At 35.0% G+C, this 19,830-nt stretch overlaps 1 protein-coding gene across 2 annotated transcripts in view; it reads right to left on the reverse strand.

The window, feature by feature from the left end:
- The window catches only part of MYO9A (myosin IXA), a gene marked incomplete at its 3' end in the record, with an annotated part of 220,604 nt that overhangs the window by 5,096 nt on the left and 195,678 nt on the right, over positions 1–19,830 (reverse strand). The window lies entirely within an intron of this gene.

Raw genomic sequence — 19,830 nt, forward strand, 5'->3', positions numbered from 1 at the left:
TTAAAGTAACCCCAGTTTGCTAGTACCCTAGGACCTGGCAGAAGAAATGAAAACACTATCTGGAGGAACGTAACATCATCTCAGGTTTCAAAATATTTTTACAAATAATTTTTAAAAATACTATGTCTCACACACAACAAAAGGCAACCAAGCACAAAAGGAGACAAGACAATGTAAATGAAAACCAATAAAAACAACAGAAACCTTCAATGACACCAGATATTGTTGCTCTCAGAACAGACTTAAAATAGCCATGCTGAAGGAAAGAGATAGACACAGTTGAATTAGTGGACCAGAAGTTAGGTCAGAAGGAAATACAAAGAATCAAGCAGAGAAAACAAAACAAAACAAAAAATTTTCTAGAAAAATTGAGAAAAGTTGATAGAAGAACACAATAAAAAGATCTATCATATACAAAATGATTACCAGGAGAGAAGAGAGATCCTGTAGAAGAAATAACAAAAAGATAATGGCAGAACATTTTTCAAAACTAATTAAAGATATCAACCTACTGACTAAAGAAAGCCTTTGACCTCTAGGAAAGATAAATAAAAAGAAGTCCATACCTAGAGACAGCTGCTAAAAATTAAAGGCAAGAGAAAATCGTAAAAGCAGTCCAAAAAAAAAAAAAAAAAAAAGTACCTGCCACAAAGAAGCAACTATTTGATTCAAAGCTTACTTTTCAACAGAAACAATGTAAGTCAGAAAACAATAAATGGTATTTTCAAAAGAGGAAAGGAAAAAGTAACTGCCAATCTAGAATTCTATACATCACAAAAACAAACTTCAAGAATGAAGTTGAGGGCTTCCCTGGTGGCGCAGTGGTTGAGAGTCCGCCTGCCGATGCAGGGGACACGGGTTCGTGCCCCGGTCCGGGAGGATCCCATGTGCCGCAGAGCGGCTGGGCCTGTGAGCCATGGCCGCTGAGCCTGCGCGTCCGGAGCCTGTGCTCCGCAAAGGGAGAGGCCACAACAGAGAGAGGCCCGCGTACCGCCAAAAAAAAAAAAAAGAATGAAGTTGAGATAAAGACATTTTCAGACATACTAAGACAGGAAATCTGTCACCAGCCGATCTGCACTAAAGGAAGGGCAGACAGAAAATGACCCAAGAAGAAAAGTCAGGGAGGAAGAAATGAAGAGCAATGAAAACGGTAAATATGTAAGTCTAAAATAATTTGCATAAAACATAAAAATAATGTGTTGAATTTAAAATACACAGGGAATTAAAAACATAACAACAACACCAACTACATCATATAATAGCTAAAGCATATTAAAGTCCTTGCATTATCTGGGAAAAAAATAAAAGTACCAATTAACAGACTGTGATAAACCACAAATTTATGTTGTAATCTTTAGGTTGACTACTAAAAGAAGAGTAAAAAAGTATAAAACTTCAAAACTAATGAAGGAAAAAAATGGAATAATAGAAAGTAGCCAAAAGAAAAAGGCAAGAATGAACCAAAAAAGGAAAGAAAGAAAAGAAACATATGTCAGGTAAGAAAAATTAAAAGCACAAAATAAAATAGTAGATTTAAATCCAAATATATCAGTGATTACATTAAATTAAGTAGATTAAATGCTCTAGTTAAAATCTGAAGATTATCAGACTGTATTAAAAAAAGAAAACCCAACTATATTAAGTTTACAAAGCATGCATATAAAACATTCAGAATTCAGAAAGGCTGAAAGTAAAAAGGTTGGCGTAAAAGACTTACCATGTCAGCACAGAGAAAACAAGTGTGTACACACCAATCAGTAAATTCATAGAACTGAACAACTTAATAAACATAAGTGATATAACAGACATACATAGAATTCACAATCTAACTACAGAATATTCATTACTTTAAAGCACATACAGCAAGACAATACATTTCCAAGGGTTCAAATCGTTTATCTGACCTTTAAATTAATTTAAAGTAAGTTTTCTGATAGTGCAGTTACAAAGAGAAAACTAAAAATCCCTATGTATGCAGAATTTAAGAAATAGACTTCTATGAATAAAGAAGATATGGTACATATATGAAATAATGCCATTTGCAGTAACATGGATGGACCTAGAGATTATCATACTAAGTGAAATAAGTCAGAAAGAGAAAGACAAATACCATATGATATCACTTATATGTGGAATCTAAAATATGACACAAATGAACGTATCTACGAAACAGAAACAGACTCACAGACATAGAGAACAGACTTGTGGTTGCCAACGTGGAAGGAGGTAAGGGAGAGATGGATTGGGAGTTTTGGATTAGCAGATGCAAACTATCAATATTATATATAGAACGGATAAACAACAAGGTCCTACTGTATAGCACAGGGAACTATATTCAATATCCTGTATAAACCATAATGGAAAAGAATATGAAAAGAATGTATATATATGTATAAATGAGTCACTCTGCTGTACAGCAGAAATTAACACAACATTGTAAATCAAATATACTTGAATAAAAAAAAAAATAAGACTTCTAAAACACCCATAGCCCAGCCAAAGAAGAAATCACAATGAAAATTTTAAAATTCTTTGAACAGTAATATCAAAATCTATGGGATACAGTTTAACTCTGCCTATATTAAAGTTATAGCCTTATATGCATATATTAGAAAAAAAGAAAAGTTAAAAATTAAAGAGGTAAGTATCTATTTCAGGAAACTAGATAGAGAACAACAAAATAAACTCAAGGAGAAAAAAGAAAATAAACAGTAAATAAACATTAGAAAAAAGAGGACCAAAGCCAAAATGTAGCTCTTTGAAAAGACTAATAAAAGATTTTAAACTCTGGCAAAATTGGTAAGAGAAAAAGAATTTACAAATAACCAAAGGTGGGAATGAAAATGGGACATCACTAAAAATCTAGTAGACATGAAAAGGATAAGAGGCTACTATGAACAACTTTATGTCAATAAATCTGAAATTTTATACAAAGTGGAGAAATTTCTACAAAAATCCAAGTAATACTGTCAAAAAATAAAAAATGTGATTAATCTTATAAATTGAATCTATAAATAAAACCTTTACAGAGAGAAAACTGGAAGCCTACATGATTTCACTAGTAAACAAGAAGAAATACCACACAAATTCTTCCACAGAATTAAAAATAAGGGCTACTCTCCAACTCATTCTTAGAGGCCAGCATAAGCTTGATACCAAAACATAAGGACATTAAAAGGAAAGTCTATTATAGGACAATTTTAGTCATAAACAGGGGTGTAAAATTCTAAACAACATACTGTAAATCAAATCAAGCAATATATAAGGAGAATATTACATCATGACTAAGTTGGATTTATTGCACTAGTATAATGATTTAACATTCAGAAATTCACTCATTGTAAAATGTCATAACAATAAAATTAAAAAGTCTCATGCACACCTCAATACATGCAGTAAAGGAATTTCATAAAATTCAATATTAAATTACAACTCTTAGAAAACCAGGAATAGAAGGGAACATATTTAATATCATCAAGCATCTATAAAAATTCTATAGTAAACATCATACTTAGTGGTAAAAGGCTGAAAGCTTTCCCTTTGAGACTGGGAACATGCCAAGAATGATCCCTATCACCACTTCCTTTCAACATAGCATTGAAGGTTCTAGCTAGCGTAAGAAAAAGAAATAAAAGGCAGAAGGATTATGAAAGAACAAATGAAACTATCATTATTCATGAACAATACGACTGTAGAGGTAGGAAATCCAAAGGAATGCACAGAAAAATTGTTAGAATAAGTGGAAAAATACCAAAATCAATTGTATTTTTATTTAACAAGCAAAAAAGAGAAAACTAAAAGAGAATACAAAACTAAAATCTAAAAGAGAATACAAAAAATTTAAAATAACATTTATAATTGAATTAAAATTATTAAAATCCTAGTAACAATTCAAATAATTCAAAAGATGTGTAAGATATCTATATACAAAACTATAAAACAATTTTGAGAGGAACTAATGATCTACATGAATGGAGAGATATATCATGTTCACGGATGGGAACAATCAATATTGTAAAAATATCAATTCTCCCTAAAGTGATCTCTAAATTCAATGCAATCTCAATAAAAATCCCAAGACAATTTTTGTGAAGCTGATTCTATAACGTATATGGCAATACTGTATACAGAGCCAAGAAGAGTCAAAACGCTATTGAAGAAGGAGGTAGGATGACTTGTTCTAGCAGATATTTTTAGAAAGCTATAGTAATTAAAATAGTGGTGTTGGTACAAAGTCAAAATAGAGAGCCTAGAAAGAGAGCCACACATATATAGACTCTTGATTGATCACAAAAGGAGAACTTCAGAGCAGTATGGAAAGGATACTTTTTTAAATAAACAGTGCTGGAAAAACTGGATACACATGTGGAAACATAAAGACCACTCCCTACACTATACCACATACAAAAATTTTTTCCAGGTGGATTATATATCTAAATATGAAAGGCAAAACAATAACGCTTTTAGAAGATAATAAAGATTATCTTTATAACTTCAGGTAGTAAAAAACTTCTTAAACATGACCCTAAAAGTACTAGTCTAAAGGAAACGACTGGTAACGGTAGCCTACATTACAGTTAAGAACATCCTGTTCATCAAAAGACACCTTTAAGTGTGGAAGAAGAAAGCTTCAACAGAAGTAACCAATAAAGGGTATGTATCCAGAATTCATAAAGAACTCCTACAGATGAGAGAAAGACAGACAACCCAATTAGAAAAATGGGCAAGAGTTCTGAACAGGTCCTTCACTAAAGAGCATATCCAAACTGCCAACATACTTACGAAAAGGTGCTTAAGCACATTAGAGTCACAACACAGAAATTTAAAATAAGGCCCCAATGATACATCCACTAAAATGGTTAAAATTAAGGAATCTGGCAATATAAGTGCTGGGGAGGAACTGGAGCAATTGGGAACTCTCATACACTGCTAGTAAAGTACAACCATTTTGGAAAAAAAGTTTGGCATTATGTACTCAGGTTGAAGATATATATATCCTGTGACTCAGTAATTCCACTCCTACATAACCCCCACAAAAATACATCCATGTGTCCATCCAAACTACATGTAACAGAATGTTCATAGCAACATTATTCATAATTCCCCCAAACACAAGCCAAATGTCCAGCAATACTAGAATGGATAAACTGTGGTATACATAGAGACTGGAATACTATACAGTAACACATATGAGCTACAATGAAACACAATAATATGGATAAGTCTTATACACATAAGGTTGATGAAATAAGTCAGATATAAAATAATACCTATTATATGATTCCATTTATATAAAACTCAAAAACAGACAAAACAAAACTATAGTGCTCAGGGATACATACTTTAGTGGGAAAACAACAAAGAAAACAGAGTAACTCAAGTTATTGCTTACCTTTGGGGGAGAGAAAGGATTGCGATTGGAAAGAGAAAGAGAAGAGCTTCTGGGGGTGCTGGCAGTGTTCTATTTCTTGACCTGAGGTTGGTATGTGGATGTTTACTTCATAATTCATTAAGATGCAGATGTATGTTTCTGTGCTTTTTTTTTTTAATGTGTTGTATGTATTTCTCAACAAGTAAGAGCTCCTCTTCAAAGTTAACTATTTATGCAAATATACTACTATCTTTTGAATAGAATGGGACAATAAACTGACAGATTTCTGAGTTGATTTTGGGAAGAAGAAAGGAAGACACGCCGTCTCAGAAACAGAAACTGCTGAGCTAGCCCAAATGGTAAGGTGAAAGTAGAAGGTAGTTCTAAGGGCATTCAGACTGACTCTTCCAAGCTCACGCCCTCTAAAACATGCAACAGGATGAATAGTAGGAGGATGAAAAGACTGCTATTCCACTTTTAGTTCTGAGAGCAAGAAGTAAAGAATATGTTAAGAAAAAGGCCCTCAGAACAAAAGGTCAGTCTGCAAATTTAATAGAGGATAACTACAGAAAAGATAGCATTGTGGAATGGACGCAGAGAACAGGGTTTGGAGTTGGTATCAACACAGTGTTAAAGTCCATTATGACTGGTCAGAATTACATTATAAATTCCAAGACAGCTTCTCATTACATATCACTGTGACTATTTTAATGAAGCCAAATGAACAACTAAAACTTAATGTGATATAAAAGCCTCAGGGAGCTGGAAAAATCTGAGCTTACTCCTAGTATTCACTTCCCAGTATTCAATAAAAGAGCTGCCTTTGTTCGGCATTCATACCATCACCTGGCCGCCTAAAGTACTTCACTACGGGTTAGCTAAGAATTACTTAACAGAGCTGAAGAAAATCAAACTCCACAGGTCTGATCTCTCTTAAGATAGCATTAAATAAAGATTAAGGAAAAGCTGGAACCCCTACAGCCCAGAGTTCTCTTACAAGGTCAGAGAAAGTAAATTTTAAAGTTAATTACATAGAGCTTTTAGAAACATGGGAAAATGCTAATACTGTGTTAAAAACTGGACATAAACTGGTATACCATAGGTTCTTTTAAAATCTGCAAATATATAAAGGTATTTCCTGAGTGGAATAATATCCTTTATTCTCCATACTTTTCCATAGTAAGCATAATTTAGTTTTTTTAAATGGGATTTCTTTTTTATAGCAACATTCACTATATATTCCCTTTCAGTGGTTTTATCCATAATTGTTTTTCTACCATCACTGCAAAAGTCAACAGAGTAAAAAAGGCAAATATTTTCTTCACATTATGATAAAAATATTTGACCTTGTGGACTCCCTGGAAAGAGTTAGCAGTTAACACTTTGAGAAGTGGTTTGTAGTATCCTTTGTTCATTTTCCACTAGGTCTTTCTCCTATTTATTTGTAGGGGCTTCTCCTCATTAACTAGGGAAAATCAGACTTTGTGATATGAGTTGTAAATATTTTCTTACTGTATATCATTTCCCTTTTGCCTTGCTTATGGTCATTTCTGTCATGCATTAATACTTGATAACTATGCCAATGAACCTATGAACTTTTCTTTTAATGGTTTTATATAATAGAAATACCTCCTCTACTCCAAGATCACAGTACATTTTTCTATCATAATAGGGATTTTATTGGTTTTGATTGATCACATAGTTCATGAACAATGTGTACCCAATTGTTAATATAAGTACTGAAAAACCTATAAAGCCATATTGTAATCCTTTTCTGAACAGTTATGCCAGTGACGTTCCAGCTTAAACTCTAGAGACAAATTATTCCTAAAATCAAGATTTCAACTACAATTATTTTCAAATGTTGATGAGTGTTAGGTCTAAAGTCCCACTTATCCACGATTTAATATACACAATATTCAAATTTCCAACCTCTCATTAACAAAGTTACTAGGAAAAGCTGGATTACCACTACCAAAGACATCACAGATAACACAGTTACGACAGAGAGCCAAGATCAAGAAGCAATTTAAGACATTACTATGCTTTTGGAGAGTTAACTATTTTCAGTTTGTAAAGAAAAATAAACTAGCACTGATTTCACCCTTTCAAAATGGGAGAAGGTGGAATTCCCTTCTTCTTAAAAAACATATTTGTAACTGAACTCATAGAAACGAGAGTAGATCGGTGGTTGCCAGGGGCTGGGGTGTGGGGGAAATGGGTGATAGTGGTCAAAGGGTACACATTTCCAGTTACAAGATGAATAAATTCTGGGGATGTAATGTATAGCATACTGACTGCAGTTAACAATACTGTATTATATGCTTAAAAGTTGCTAAGAGAGTAGATCTTAAATGTTGTTACCACCACCAAAAAAAAAAAAAGAAATAAGTAACTATATGAAGTAATGGATGTGTTAAGTAACCTTACTGTGGTAATCATTTCATTATATATATATATATATATATATATATATATATGTGTGTGTGTATATATATAAAATCATCACATTGTACACCTTAAATTTACACAATATTATATATCAACTATATCTCAATGTATATAATCTCAATATATATACTAGGAGAAAAAGAAAAACCAAAACACATGTTTTTAGAGATCTAAAAAAGTCACATTTAAAAAACTGATTAAAAAAATTCTACTGGATTGTACAAGAAGTACAATACAGGGCCCACTGACTTGATAAATTATATTAATGTAATCACACTTGGCTTCAGTTTCTCTGTTATCTTAAGGTGTTTTTTAGTTTCTTTATTAGCTACTTCAGTCTATTTTCCTTTTGCTCCCCTTTCCCCTTTTGTTCCTATTTTTTTCCCTAAAGATTTATCCTTTTCTGCCTCCTGTTACGTATTGGTTTCAACTTTTGTAGGAAAGGTGTATCTGGTAACCTTCTTCATCACCTCCTGGGCTCTTCCATAACTGCCCTTTCAGCTGAATTAAACTTCTCCTTGGATGTTTTGGCAATGTGAAGTTGAAGAGGTGGAATGCTTTTGTGCCTGCAGGATACAGGGCAGTAAACAGCTCTGCAAAGCTAGGTTGCCTGAGCTATAAGACATCCCTCTGTATCTGCAGGTTCTGCATTCTTGGATTCAACCAACTGCAGAATGAAAATATTTGAAAAAAATTTCCCTAAAATTCCAAAAAACAAAACTTGAATTTGCCACCATGCACTAACAACTATTTACATAGCATTACAAAACAACTATTTACATTTACATTGAATTAGGTATGGTAAGTAATCTAGGGATGATTTAAAGTATGCAGGACACCTATCCTTCTCAAACTATTCCCAAAAACTGAAGAGGAAGAAATGCTTCTGAACTCTTTCTATGAGGTCAGCATCACCCTGATGTCAAAACCAAAGACACCACAAAAAAAAGATAATTACAGGCCAATGTCACTGATGAACACAGACATAAATGTCCTTAACAAAACACTAGCAAACCAAATTCAACAATACATTATAAGGATCATATACCATGATCAAGTAGGATTTATCCCAGGGATGCAGGATGGTTCAACACCCACAAATCAATCAATGTGATACACCACATTAGCAAACTGAAGAATAAAAATTATGATCATCTCAACAGATGCAGAAAAAACTTTGACAAAATTCAACATCCATTTATGATAAAAACTCTCAACAAAGTGGGTATAGAGAACAAACCTCAACATAATAAATGCCATATATGACAAACCTAACATCACACTCAATGGTGAAAAGCTGAAAGCATTTCCTCTAAGATCAGAAACAAAGATGCCCACTCTCATCACTTTTATTTAACATAGTATTGGAAGTCCTAGCCACAGTAATCAGACAAGAAAAATAAAAGGAATACAAATTGCAAAGGAGGAAGTAAAACTGTCACTGTTTGCAGATGACATGATACCATACATATAAAAAAATCCTAAAGATACTACTGAAAAAATATGAGAATAAATTAATTGACTAAAGTTTCAGGATACAAAATTAATATACAGAAATCTGATGCATTTCTATACACTAAAAATGAACTATCAGAAAGAGGAATTAAGAAAACAATTCTATTTACAACTGCATCAAAAAGAAGAAAATACCTAGGAATAAATCTAACCAAGGAGATAAAAGACCTGTACTTGGAAAACTAAAAGACACCAACGAAAGAAACCGAAGATGATACAAACAAATGGAAAGATATACCATGTTCATGGATTGGAAGAATTAATACTGTTAAAATCACAAATACTACCCAAGGCAATCTACAGATTAAATGTAATCCCTATCAAAACACCAATGGCATTTTTCACAGAACTACAACAAATAATTCCAAAATGTGTATGGAAACACAGAAGAGTCCAAATAGCCAAACCAATCTTGAGAAAGAACAACAAAACTAGAGGTATCACATGCCCTGATTTCAAAATATACTGCAAAGCTACAGTAATCAAAACAGTATGGTACTGGAACAAAAACAGACACATAGATCACTGGAACAGAAACCAGAGTGTCCAGAAATAAACCCATGCTTATATGGTTAATTAATCTACAACAAAGGAGGCAGGAATATACAAGGGGAAAAGACAGCTTCTTCAACAAATTGTGTTGGGACAACTGAACAGCTACATGCAAAAGAATCAAACTGGGTTACTTTCTCATACCATATACAAAAATAAACACAAAATGCATTAAAGACTTAAATGTAAGACCTGAAACCATAAAACTCCTAGAAGAAAACACAGGCAGTATGCTCTTTGACACTGGTGTTAGCAATATTTTTTTGGATATGTCTCCTTAGTCAAGTGAAAAAAAAGCAAAAATAAACAAATGGGACTACATCAAACTAAAAAGCTTCTGCACAGTGAAGGAAGTTATCAACAAAATGAAAAGGCAGCCTACTGAAAAGGAAAAGATATTTGCAAATGATATATCTAACAAGGGGTTAATATCCAAAAATATACAAAGAACTCATACAACTCAACTTCAAAATGACAAACAACCTAATTAAAAAATGAGCAGAGCACCTCAATAGACATTTTTCCAAAGACAACATACAGATGGCCAACAGACACATGAAAAGATGTTCAACATCACTATCATCAAGGAAATGCAAATCAAAACCACAATGAGATATCAACTCACACCTGTCAGAATGGCTATTATCAAAAAGATAGCAGGTAAGTGTTGGTGAGGATGTGGAGAAAAGGGAACTCCTGTGCACTGTTGGTGGGAATGTAAATTGGTACATGAAAGACTGTATGAAGGATCCTCAAAAAATTAAAAATAGAACTATCATATGATCTAACAATTCCACTCCTGGATATTTATCCAGATAAAACAAAAACACTAATTTGAAAAGATATATACACCCCTATGTTCACTGCAGCATTATCTACAATAGCCCACATATGAAAGCAACCTAAGTATCCAATGATAGATGACTGGATAAAGAAGATAAAGTATATATTATATGTATGCATGTATGTGTATACACACATACATACACACACAATGGAATATTAATCATAAAAAAAGAATGAAATCCTGTCATTAGCAACAACATGGATGGACCTAGATTATGCTACGTGAAATACGTCAAACACAGAAAGACAAGTAATGCATGATTTCACTTATATGTGGAATCTAAAAAAACAAACAAACATAACAAAACAGAAACAGATTAACAGATACAAAGAACTGGTGGTTGCCAAAGAGAAGGGGGGTAGGGGGATGAGTTAAATAGGTGAGGGAGATTAAAAGGTACAAACTTCCAGTTATAAGGTAAATAAGTTATGTGGATGTAATGTACAGCATAGGGAATATAGCCAATAATATTGTAATAACTTTCTATGGTGACAGATGGTAATCAAACTTATTGTGGTGATCATTTTGTAATGTATAAAAATATCAAATCAGTATACTGTACACTTGAATATTGTAAGTCAATTATACTTCAAATAAAAAATAAAGTATTATAATGGGAGGATGTGTGTAGGTTATATGCAAATACTATTCCATTTTTTTTTAAACAGGAACTTTATTTTATTTTGTTTGTTTATTTTTGGCTGTGTTGGGTCTTCATTGCTGCGTGGGTTTTCTCTAGTTGAAACAAGCGGGGGCTACTCTTCGTTGTGGTTCACAGGCTTCTCATTGCAGTGGCTTCTCTTGTTGTGGAGCACAGGCTCTAGGCATGTGGGCTTCGGTAGTTGTAGCACATAGGCTCAGTAGCTGTGGCTCATGGGCTCTAGAGCTCAGGCTCAATAGCTGTGGTGCATGGGCTTAGTTGCTCCGCGGCATGTGGGATCTTCCCAGATCAGGGCTCGAACCTGTGTCCCCTGCACTGGCAGGCGGATTCTTAACCACTGCGCCACCAGGGAAGCCCTTTGCCATTTTACATAATGAACTTGAGCATCCTAGAAATTTGGTATCTTTGGGGCGGGGGTTCTGAAACCCCTATCATAGTATTCCCTGTGGATACTGAGAGATGACTATACTCCTAGCACTTTTATTTTTAAATTTTTAGTCTTTGATTAATTTAGATCAACATTTTAATTTTTCTTGTTTTTTCTCCACATGACTATCCTTTTTTCCTTCACCATTTATTGAATAGTATACCTCTGAAATGTCACTCACTTTAATGTTTATGATCCTTTTTTCTTTTTCAAGGATTTTCTTAGTTTTCCTGCTTCCTTATTTTCTTATTATAAATTTTAGTAGCATCTTGTCAAGGTCCCCCCAAATATTCTTTTGTTGTTTTTATTGACATCACATCTGTTGGTAAAATGTTACAAAACTCTTTCCTTGTCTATGAGAATTTGATCTTTGGTCCATGTTCTAGCTCAGGACCCTGGAAACCTGATAAAGGTAGCATGTAAATGATGTTACTAGACAACATTGTCTCTGGCAAAAATTACCGATTGGCATCTGAAGAAGGAATGATAAATTATAAATATCTAGTTGGAACCTATATATTTAGACTCTTTGAGTGTGGAGTCTGCTGTAATTAGACATATCCCTTGCAGGGACCCTGGAAACCATGTCTGGAATTTTATGAAAGATACTGACTCCTGTGGAGGCATGAAACTTCTAAGGCAGAACAGATCTGCAACCATTAAATGTGGACCTCTTTTTCCTTGCACTTGAGCTGTGACTTGAGAGACTAAAGATATAGCTAACACCCTGATGGTGGCGTGGCAGCATGACTCGCTACAACGACTCTGGCATAAAAGGAAGACCTTATGTTGTCTGCTGGCATGCTGTGCTTCCTGTCCCATATTCTTCTACATGATTCTGATGCCAAGTATAGCTCACGGTAGTCTTATGAGTCTGAAAGTTTAGGTGGGTCTCAACAGATCCTCTCTCCATCCTACTGGGTGTTAGAACAATAAATGAATAGATGAATTTAGGAAGAACTGACATCTTTATATATTCAGTCTTCCTTTCCAAATGCATTTATTTGTTCAAATCTTCTTTTGTAATTCTTGGGGTTTAAGACTCTCTCTGTATAAATCTTCCACATTTCTTGTTCTACATTTCTTAAGTATATTCTTTGGTATTTTATGTTGCTGTTTTGAGTGCATGCTAATAAAAATGGGCATTTTTCTTCCATTATATCATCCAATGGGTAGTACATATCAAAGTTATCAATGGTACTCAGATACCCTATAATTTTAATTAGTTTTTAAGTTGATTTTCTTGAGTTTTGCATATATACAATCATAATGAAAATAGTGATAATTCTACTTCTTCTTATAAGTTTTATACCTCTGATTCCTTTTTATTACCCAATTGCATTAGATAGTACCTCCAGATCAAGGGCAAATAACAGTGAGGGTAATGGACATTCTTGCCTTTTCCCAGTTTTAATTAGAAAGCTTCCAATGTTTCTCCATTAAGCAAGATACTGGTTTGGGGGATATAACAGATATATTTTATCATGCTAAGGAATTATAGGTATATCCCTATTTTAATAAGAATTTAAAAAAATAATACCTGTATAATTATATCAAATGCCCCTTAAATATCTATGAGGATAATATTATATTTTTCCTACAGATCAATTAACATGGTGAATTATGCTAATCGAATCATTCTTGCATTCCTGGGTTAAATCACACTTAGTCAAAGTTTATGTTTATGGGCCACTGAGCTATGCTTGCTAATATTTTAACTTGGGATTTGGGGATTAATATTCACAGATGAGGCAGTTCTGAATTTATATATCAAGTGTTTTATTGATATACACATATGTGTATATATATGTGTGTAAATATATATATATCTCAGTGTATCAAGTCCTGTTCTATGGCTTTACAAGTATAAACTCATTTAATCCTGTGAGTCTGGTACTATTAACTCCACTTTATACATGAGAAAACTGAGGCATGGAGATTAAATGACTTGCCCATGTCACAATAGCTAGTAATCTGGTGCTAGGATTTAAACACAAAAGTTTAGTCCAGAGCCCATCCTGTACTCTGCTGCCTTTAATACTTTCGTGTAAAATTTTTGTTAGTTTTTCTTTTTCGGGCAGGGTGTTAAAAAGTACCAATGTTATACTCTTTTCATAAAAAAAGACCTTTTCCCTCTCAGCTCTGGAACAGATTAATTTGTATTGTTATGTTTTTAAAGGGTTGGTAAAATTCCTCTGTGAAACTTTATGTCCAGTGTTTTTAAAAGAGGAAACTCTTAGACAATCTTTGATGGCCTCTCAAGGCCTAAAAAGATCAAATCCAAACTACTAATCCTGGAATTTAAGAACCCAAAAACTTATTTGCTAATTCATTATATCTTATCACTCTTCCCTTCCTTCATTCTTACCAAGAAATCTTACATTCTAGCCATTGAAGTTTATTCAGTGTTCTCAGGTATTAAGTCACCTAGCTCTCTATGCTTCCCTACAGCTTTCTGAACAGACAAGATGAGATTTAGTAAACTGTACTACAACTATTTATACCTTTGCTTACTAGACTGTTAATTTATCTAAAGAAGAGATCTTGTCATTTCTATACCTCCAGCACCTAGCACAAGTGCCTAAAACACAACAGAACTGTTACATTTTTGTTGAAAAAATGAATGAGAATAAATGAAAATGAATCAGTAAGTGGGGCTAGGAAGACAGGTCTCATCTGCAGAAGAGAATTGGAAAGAAAAAAAGATGTGTCTAAAGTGTAGTCTAAAATGAGAAGTACCTCTGAAGAAACATAGATGGAACGTAGTCTCATTTTTATTTAGTAAAACTGTAAGTTTAAAAATATTAAATGGATTTACAATACTGAATTGAATTCATGTTTTAACTCTACAAAAACCTTCCTAAAATAATAAAAGAAGGGCTTCCCTGGCGGCGCAGTGGTTGAGAGTCCGCCTGCCAATGCAGGGGACACAGGTTTGTGCCCCTGTCCGGGAAGATCCCACATGCCGCGGAGCGGCTGGGCCCGTGAGCCATGGCCACTGAGCCTGCGCGTCCAGAGCCTGTGCTCCGCAACGAGAGAGGCCACAACAGTGAGAGGCCCGCGTACCGCAAAAAAATAAATAAATAAAATAAATAAATAATAATAAAAGAAATATAAAACTATGAATACCATAGGACTGTCATAACTTCACTACATATACATAAGGAAAAAGTTCAAGGGAAATATAAGTATTCTAAAATATTAATAGAAAATTGTGATTTTCTTCCTGCTTTTTGCACTTTACCCTACTGTTCAAATTTTTCCACAATGAGCATGAAACAAGTATGTAAATGTGTCTTTTATGTAGAAACACAAGATCTCAGATTTATCAAATGCCTAGTTTTAAAAGATATTATATACTGTAAGAGAAAGAAATAATTCCAGTCATTTGAAAATGATAAATATAAAATAGTTTATCTTTCAAGTTCTGTGAGAAAACAGCTTCTTTAAAAGCACTAAGTACATCATTATACAAAAAGAGCTAGTATTAAGTTTCAAATCTGAATGTTTTAAAAAAGGAGATAAAAGAGTGAAATGAAAATATTTAACAATCGATTTTTAGGATACAACTGGTAGATCTAGCAGCAAAAATTGCATAGGGAGCCACCATCATTTATTCTTGTCTAGTATCCTGTACTTTTTACTCTCTAAACTCTCAACCCACCTGGCTCACTCACTCTGCTGTTTGTAAATCTTCACCTTCTCTTCTCTCACATATAATCCTGTCATCCCAAGATCATAGAATCCTTATATTTCCTTACTTCCTAACTTCTGCCTTTTATTCCCCCAAACCTAATTTTCAGGCCTCTTGAAGAGCGTCACGTCCCCTTGCCAGATATTACTGTAGTTCTTCCACTCCTATGGAATTCTATCTACAAGAATTCCCTACATAACTTTTCTTCCCATTTGTCCACATCTTAGAGAGATGATTTCAAGGCTTCAAAAGAGATGCTTCTTTCACGATTCACAAAAAAGAGCACAAATACTGTTCTCCTTTTGCCTACTCTCCCGAAGAGGTCCTGTGCCTAATCCTCTTCATCATAGGCGCTGCATGTTTCCTGCATGTGGATCTTCAAGTAATGCCTCTTGCTTACCATCATGATCTTTGAAAGAGGGTTCCGGAGGAATAGAAAAAGCAAGGGTCTTCTGTTGTGGTGTTATCAAAGAGAACAGTACACGTTCTTATTACAAGAAAAAATTATTAACTGTATGTGGTGATGAATGTTAGCTAAGTTTATTATGATAAGCACTTCACAATATATACATATATCAAATCATTGTGCTATACCTAAAACTAAGAATGTTATATGTCAATTATATCTTGAAAAAAAAAAGATTAATACTACAAAAATACTTTCTGGTCAGTACCAGAAACAGTAAGAACACTTCTATATTCTCAGAAAATCTTCATTCTCTGGGTCTGATTCTTAGTATGTCAAGTCACCTGAATGTGAACAGTAGACTTAAACAGCATGCACTAACATAAGGAAATGACAGGACCCTTTGCTAGAATCAAGTCCACACTTGGAATATCTTTTTCCTTTGGAGCTCTTCAAAGCTGCCACATTTCAATTGATCCTTAACTTTCCAATTATTAATGCTTAACTTCTGGAAGGGCATTTCTTGCTTCTTTTGGTGTTGTCAGTTGCATAGCTTACCCCCACAGATCCACAATGATACAGAATTGCAGGTATGCAAATTTCTAACAGAGACATGCAAGTAAGTTCTTCAATAAGCCTAGATGACGCAAAATTTATAAGTACTGCCAACCACTATGAGCGCCGCAAGAAAATCCTGAAAAGACTTAGAGCAATTTTAAAATTCCAAACTGAGTACATAAAATAGCAACTGATACTATTTTAAAAAATTAGAATGTTGTTTTTAAAATGCTTTTTTTAGAACCCCTGTTCAACTAGACTCATTATGAAGAAAGCACTCCACAGTTAAAGTTTTGGAAGTACTGCACATTATATGCTAAACTTTGTTTGGCTGTGAAAACCTTTGTGTGTAACATCTTTCAAGAGGATAATTTGTGAGGGTTCTATAGATTAGTAAACTTTATTTCAAATTATATTCTTCATATTATATTATCTTAAATAATACTAAATCAATACTTATGCTTAGAATTATAACAAAAATAAGTTACAAAAAAACCCATTTGTTATAGAAGAGGCATAACTGGATGGACTGTGAGCATATCATATTCTGAAATCCTACTCTGGGAATAGCCTAGAGTCAAAGATTATGCTCCATAAATCTAATTCTGTGGAAAGTACATGGTAGCAGAAACATATTTTCAAAATGACATGATCAGGATTCAACCTATTATAGTGATGGCAAATATGATTACTTACAAGTCAAGAGTCTCCTAACTGATATATGGCTGCCAGTCTTGCCCATCTCTAATCCATTCTTCTTTAGAATGCTACCAGCTATTTTTCTAAAAGAAATGATGGTGACATTCCCCTACTTCAAAACCTTTCCATAGCTCCCAACTGCTTCAAAACGGGAAAATTCAAAATTCTTTTTTTTTTTTTTTTTGTGGTATGCGGGCCTCTCACTGTTGTGGCCTCTCCCATTGCAGAGCACAGGCTCCGGACGCACAGGCTCAGCGGCCATGGCTCACGGGCCCAGCCGCTCCGTGGCATGTGGGATCTTCCCAGACTGGGGCACGAACCCGTGTCCCCTGCATCGGCAGGTGGACTCTCAACCACTGCGCCACCAGGGAAGCCCCAAAATTCTTAATGCTGCACATCTGGTTCCAGTCTACCTTCCCAACTCTTCTGCCACTTCCACACCACCTGACCAGCTCAAGCTACACAAGGCAGTCATTATTCACAGATATCTGTTTCGTGCTTCTTTGCCTCTGGAATTGTCATTCCCCTGTCTTCTCACCATTTGTTAAATTACTACTCATCTTTCAACACCCAACCCAAATGACTTTTCACATTGGCAATAATATAACATACTTTTTGAAAATTCACTTCACTCTTCATTTCAGCAAAGCCACCATTGTATTTAATTACGGAATAGCAATTTTTTTCATCTATGAAGACCTGAATACTATTGACTTTGATTAGTTTATTTGTAGTGAATATCCTAAAACTCACTGCTCTCTCCTAGATTCAATTCTTAGATTCAATCCCTTAGATGCTGAATGAATACCAAATACGTCCTAGACACGGTCTTGTTCTTAAGTCTGGGACTGACACCTTTTCTACAGCTAGAGATGCATATGCAATAGGATGTTAAGTGGGATTTTTCCTCTTGTTGCAAACTTGTGGCTAAGATCCAAAGCTGAGGATAATTAAGCAGCCCTTCTTCTAGCTTTAAGGAGCCAAGAGTAGTTGGTACCAGCTTCTCCTCTCAGGGCTTACTAGAGTTTCATTTTTTTAAATCAATACTGTGATCAATATTCTAACACCTTTCCCTCAATGTAAATCTAAAAAGGCTAAAAAGAAAGGGGGGTTATTGGAATTTCAGGGAAACACAGAGTTTATGAAAAGAGGATATTCCCTCCCCTCTTACAGGAAAACAGCAGTGTCATCACTGAATCCAGAAGGTAAGAATCAAGGTTTGAGTTCATCTAAAAGAAAAGGAAACTGGTATTTCATTCCATTTGGTTGTCTGTATAGGCAAAAGACTTACTGATTTGCAACTCTGTTATATGCATAGGGGAAAAGAGAAGTGGGGAAAGAGTGTGGTGGGAAGAGTCAGATAGAGAGGTAGGCAAGACTTACCCACCTTGAGTTCCTGGGAACCAAAAGGTATGAAAAATGTAACCTTTCCCCCAGTGTGCTTGTAGGCCCTAGAACTGGCCATGGGAGGTAGATCTGATTGGGTAATGTCTTGAGGCAAAAAAAAGACATACATATCAGAGTCACACAGTATGATTGCCATCCGTCAGGTTTAGCCAGAAGGTGTAACCAAAGCAAGGGACTGCCAATGCCTATAGCCTTCTGCTCACTGTCAGCAGGGTCAATTGGAGATACCACTTATCTTCATTTAGCCTACTGACAATGAGTTTGAATAGTAGTGCTGAACAACCAAGAATATTGTCACCTCAATACTGGCATATCACGTAGAATTCTGCCTTTCCTATATCACTCCTCTCAGTTTCAACACCAGAGGAAGAAACAGCACAAGAAAGAGGGTGGGCAGGGACTTCCTTGGTGGTGCAGTGGTTAAGAATCTGCCTGCCAAGGCAGGGGACACAGGTTCGAGCCCTGGTCCGGGAAGATCCCACATGCCATGGAGCAACTGAGCCCGTGCACCACAACTACTGAGCCTGCGCTCTAGAGCCCGTGAGCCACAATTACTGGGCCTGTGCTCTGGAGCCTGCGAGCCACAACTACTGAGTCCATGTGCCACAACTACTGAATGAAGCCTGCGTGCCTAGAGCCCGTACTCTGCAACAAAGACAAGCCACCACAATGAGAAGCCTGCGCACCACAACAAAGAGTAGTCCCCACTCGCCACAACTAGAGAAAGCCCACACGCAGCAATGAAGACCCAACACAGCCAAAATATAAATAAATAAAAAATTTAAAAGAACAAAAACAAAACAAACAACTCTTGGAGTCAGGTATGTTCTGGAATTTCGAAATTAAAAAAAAAAAAAAAAACAAGGAAAAAAGGAGGGAGGGCAGAAGTGTGTGACAAAAAGAACCTACTCACTCACCCCCAAAGTTTTCAGCCCCAGATTAAGGTCTAGTCTATCCTGGAAGAAAGTGATGAGTACTGGATCAAGCCTGTGGCTGATGTTATAATATGAAGATATAATATGAAGAGAACTAAGTCTTAAATACCGGACTAAGACTAGAGCATTTAAAAATTATGGAATAGTCAAAAGATGCTGTTAAGGTAGTTGATATCCAGTAGAAAAGGGGATTTTGACATGGTAGAGTTGGAAGGCAGTTACTAGATAAAAAGCAAAACTGACTGACATTTATATCCCAGCAAATTGACATCCTTAATGAACTGGTTACACACAGATGGATAGTCTT

This window comes from Leucopleurus acutus (genome assembly GCF_964270905.1).
Source record: "Leucopleurus acutus genome assembly, chromosome: 1".
NCBI lineage: Eukaryota > Metazoa > Chordata > Mammalia > Artiodactyla > Delphinidae > Leucopleurus > Leucopleurus acutus.